Raw genomic sequence first — 5,299 nt, 5'->3', positions numbered from 1 at the left:
TACAAAGTATTTTGCAGGGTGTCAAGCCACATAAATAAAAACATTTGTACAATGTCTGGCCAAAGAAGAAAGGGCAACTTTGGCAGGGGTGGCAAGCAAACCAGTATGAGTTTGTTTTTAGCTGCAGACCCAAGAACAAGAAGCGCTGCTGTTGGTGGTGGGCGTCCATTATTGCCACACCAGGCAGAAGACATAGTGGAGTACATGACCCAGCCTGGGTCTAGTCATTATACCCCCTCTTCATGCCAGTCCCAGACACAGGCCTTACAGGTGTCCCAAACAGTCCATGATACACCTGTTCCTCCTAGTTCCTCATCAGCGGCTGGAAAGTCACGTGTACGGCAGTATGTGGAGGAGTCCCACCGAGGGGTTGGAGAGGTGGAGCTACAAGCATTCATTGAAGATGCTCAGTTGTTTGAGTCATCTGACGAAGAGAGTCAGTTCACAGGCTTTCCCCCCAGTTACTTTTCACCAGAACACTCTCAGCCAGACAAGCCAATTCAAACTGGCGCCAAAAGGCCGCTGCTTTCTTTCGGCACATATAGGGAAACTGTCTCATCCGATGATGATGATAATGATGATGTCCTTGATCCAACATGGGGCGAACAAGGTAATCATCATAGGCAGGAAAAAGAGGAGGAGGAGGAAGAAGAAGAAGAAGAGGAGGAGGAGGTTGCAGAGCGCCCTCAAAGGGGAAGAGGGAGGAAGAGGGTAAAAGCTCCCCACACTCTGCATTCTTCAATTACCAGTGAGGCAAGTCATAGAAGTAAATCGTGGGAAGCTGTCACCACAGCTATGCCTCAACAACCGCGGACCGCCACCACGAGCACCTTTCGGCAAGCTCCAACTGCTCGATCCTCCTCGGCTGCCTTTCCTCCTTCTGCCACTAAAGTTTCCCGTGCTGCTGACAGCAATTTGAGTGCGGCATGTAGCCGATCATTACCTTTTTCAGGCTCCACCAGAGGTGAGCAGGAGCTCCCACGCAGATCAGCTGCTGTTTGTGGCGTTGCTAGCAGTCGGGACCTGGCATCATTGCCATCCCCCACAACTTCTACCCCATCGTCCAATGTTTCTGTGGTTAGCATTAGCAGCATCCAACCTTCCATCCCCCAGATGTTGGCGCGCAAGAGGAAATATGGCCCAAATTACCCCAAAACAAAGCTGATCAATGCGGCAATTGCACAGCTGATTGCGTTAGAGCTCATCCCTTACCGGCTGGTGGACTCCAATACGTTCCGTTACGCATTCCTTTGTGCAAACCCACAGTATGTTATGCCTAAGCGACAGTACTTTGCACAAAAATGTGTTCCTGCTTTGCATGAACACGTGCAGAGCAATGTGTCCATGGCCCTGCAGCACTCAGTTTCTGGCAAGGTGCACCTGACAACTGACAGTTGGTCGAGCAAGCATAGAGTGGGAAGATATATTTCCTTTACAGCTCACTGGGTAACTTTGGTGGCAGCAGGGGAAGATGCAGCTGCAGCAAGGCCTGCATACCTACCTCTGCCCAAAGCACATGTAATTTCCTCCTCAACCTCCACTTCCATCTCCTCCTTTGAATCTTGTGCCTCAACGTCTTCCTCCAGGGACACTTTGCCGTGGAGACCCAGCACCAGCACCTCCCATTCGGCAGCATCTGTTCAGCGCCAGCAACAACCTGCAGTTTGCTATTTCGGTGCACAATTCCAATGTTGCCATGCAGTCCTGAAGTTGCGAAGCCTGGGTTCCCTCAGCCACACGGGCGCAGCCATTCTAAATGCCTTGCGGGAGCTGGAGGAGAAATGGCTAACTCCCAACAGACTTCAGCCAGGCAAGGTCGTGTGTGACAATGGGTCCAATCTGCTGGCAGCCCTGCGTTGTGGGAAACTCACACACATACCTTGCCTGGCTCACGCCATGAACCTTATAGTACAGCGCTTCCTTCAGAATTACCCAGGCCTCCAGCCGCTGTTACTGAAGGCCAGAAAGTTGTCAGCGCATTTCCGTCGGTCGTACACAGCCAGTGCCAGATTGGTGGAGGTACAGCGAAATCTCTACCTGCCAGTGCACCGGTTAATTTGTGATGTGGCCACACGTTGGAACTCCACATTTTACATGCTGCAGCGGCTGGCTGAACAACAGAAAGCGGTGGTGGATTACGTGGCAGAGTCTGTTCGTTTCAGACGCATACCCACACTACCTTTTTTCAGCCCCGCGGAGTGGCTGCAAATTGAGGACTTGTGCACTGTATTGTCACCTTTTTAAGAGGCCACCAGGATGATCATCAGAGATCAGGCCTGTGTCAGTGACACCATCCCTATCATATGCCTGCTGGAACAGATGATGGTGGATCTCGGACACGACACAGAGCGGACGCTGCAAACATCATCTCAGACATGCATGCCTACTATGCATAGTGCACCACCAATCCAGAAAGAGGAGGAGGTGGAAGAGGATAAGGAGGACATTGCAGGCATGGGAGAAGGGGAGGAAGGGGCAGAAGAGGATATTGAGGGTACATGGCTTCCATCCACCCAAACACAAGGCGGCATGTTCCGTGGATGGCAAGACCAGGCGGAGGAGGAGGACGACCCTGTGCTGCTGTTTGACCCACAGGAGTGTGGGTCCAGAATTACCTCAGCTGTGGGTAGTTTGAGCCACATGACAGCCTTCATGCAGGAGTGCCTAGCCAAGGATCCGCGCATACAACACATAATAAAAACAAAGACTGACGACTATTGGATTGCTACATTACTGGATCCACGTTACAAGCCTGAGATACAACAACTGATCCCCTGATACAGGGGACCTAAAATGCAGCACTACCAAGAAGTACTTGTAAGGGACTTGTGCTCAGCCTTTCCAGCTGGCAGCAGCAGCAGCAGGAGCACCAGCAGCAGGGATCCCTATGGCAGTTCCACCAGCCATAGGAGCCAAACAACTGCTTTAAGCAGCATGGGTGGCAGCAGCAGTAGAGGTCGCCTAAGCCTAACTATGAAGGCTTTTTTTTAAGCGGAAGCAAGCTGCCAGTCGTGCAGCAATTGCCAATGACACTGAGCAGCGGTACTCAGTCATAGTGCAGCAATACCTGAGCTCTGCATGGGACATCTGCAACCTGCAAAGCCAGGACCCACTGGGCTACTGGGTCTCCAAGCTTGAGCAGTGGCCGGAGCTGACAGGACATGCCATTCAGATCCTTGCCTGCCCAGCAGCAAGTGTGTTATCTGAAAGAGTGTTCAGTGCAGCTGGGGGCGTAGTGTATGACAAACGGATTCGGCTTTCCGCAGAAAATGTCGACCGAATCACAAACAAAAATGAATAAGGCTTGGATCGGCAATGACTTTAACACTCCCTCCGCAGAGTGTACTGATTAGTCATCAACTGCTGCACGGACATCTTGATAGGAGGAGCACGTTAACAGCCTTTCGGCATCTCCTACTCCTCACCCTAGTGGCCCTCTACCTCTACTCTTTCTCTGAGGTCTATAACTTGCAATTGAGCTGTGTAACTGGCAAATATTTTTTTACCGAGCACCCCCCTCTGGGCCCTCTGCCTTTATCTACTTTGAGGGATAGCAGGCCCTGAGACGGAGTGTGGAAGGCATTAGTAACTGGCATCTAGAGCTGGGTGTAGTGCATCTTTAATGACACCCCGAAGTGTGTAATCTGAAATTCGTGATTGAATGTAGAAAGCCAAATCTTCTGCTTCATCCATCAGTACCACACTTTATCGTACTGAATTTCTGTGTATGTTGCCCTGGAACTGGGACGTGGGACAGCAGTCCCCCTGTATATGTTGGGGCCATGAGATGTGAAACACCGGTATATTTAATGGGAACCGATAGGTCCTAGATGACCACATTGAGCCATGAAGTTATTGAGCTCAGCAGACGTCTGGAGACTTCTACACAAAAAAAGTATGTGGCCGTCCTGGGAGACTGATTACTTTCGGACTGAGACGCAGCTGAAAAGGAAGGGTGACATGTCATTTGCAAATGACACGTTGGGAGATCTCTAGCTGAAATGCACAATGCCATAATTTACCGCCAAGTGAGTCATTACAGAACTGACCACCAACTTGTACGTCCTTGCTCCTTCTCAAGGCCCACCGCCTCCTCCTCATGCTGTAACTGATGCCGCCTGCCCAGTTCCCAACTGTGGATGCCAGTTACAAATGCGGTCCCCGCTCCATCTCACTACCCACCGCCTCCTCCTACTGCTGCTGCTGCTGCCGCCTGTCACTTGTAACGTATAACAGAGCTGTGTAGCTGGCTAATTTTTGGACTGAAAGACTGCCCTCAGAGACCTCTGCCTGTACTCTGAAGCCTGTGTATGGCTTGTAACAGAGCGGTGAAACCTGGTGGCTAATTTTTAGGTCAGAGGAACCCACTCATGTCCCTCTCATAAAATGGCCTTGCCAGCAACAGCAAAAAACTTCCTTATTTTTTTTTACTTGTAAAGTGTTGTGCAGAGCTGGGGGAGTCTTGACGTGTCTTTTTTAATGTATTTATAGGCTGTAGAAGCTCTCCACTGACCCGAAAAAAACAACCTGAATTTTTCCCACATTGACTTTAATGGAGTTCAAATTCAATGTTCGATCACCCGAAGGTAGGGTAAAAAAAATACAGATATTTAATTTTGAAACCACTTGCAATCTATCAAAATAAATATAAAAATTTCTGTATTTCTGTAAAAATATTACAGATAATAAATTCTGACACCACTTGCAATCTATCAAAATGAACAGAAAAATTTGTGTATTTCTGTGAAAAAATACAGAATTTTCATTCTGATACCACTTGCTATCTATCAAAATAAATCTAAAAGTTTCTGTATTTCTGTAAAAATAATACAGATATTTAATTCTGATACCACTTGCAATCTATCAAAATGAACAGAAACATTTCTGTATTTATGTAAAAAAAAAATAAAGATATTTATTTTGATACCACTTGCTATCTTTCCAAAAGGACAGAAAAATGTATGTATTTCCCTACTAAAAATACAATTATTTAATTATGAATCACAGCTCCATTACAAGTGATATAGGCCTCAAAGTAGGCAGAGGGCCCTGATGGGGATGCTCATTAAAAAAATTAGCCAGTTACTCAGCTACATTGCAAGTTATTGACCTAAGAGACAGAGTAGAGGTAGAGGGCCACTAGGGTGAGGAGTAGAAGGAGATGCCGAAGGCTGTGAACATGCTCTTCCCATCAAGGTGTCAGCAGGCTGTGCAGCAGTGGACGATTAATCAGTACACTCTGCAGAGGGGGTGTTGAAGTCATTGCCAATCCAAGCCTTATTAATTTTAATAAAAGTGA

The sequence above is a fragment of the Pyxicephalus adspersus genome, chromosome 1, assembly GCF_032062135.1.
Source record: "Pyxicephalus adspersus chromosome 1, UCB_Pads_2.0, whole genome shotgun sequence".
In the NCBI taxonomy this organism is placed as follows: domain Eukaryota; kingdom Metazoa; phylum Chordata; class Amphibia; order Anura; family Pyxicephalidae; genus Pyxicephalus; species Pyxicephalus adspersus.
Note: the sequence above shows the minus strand (reverse complement) of the source record.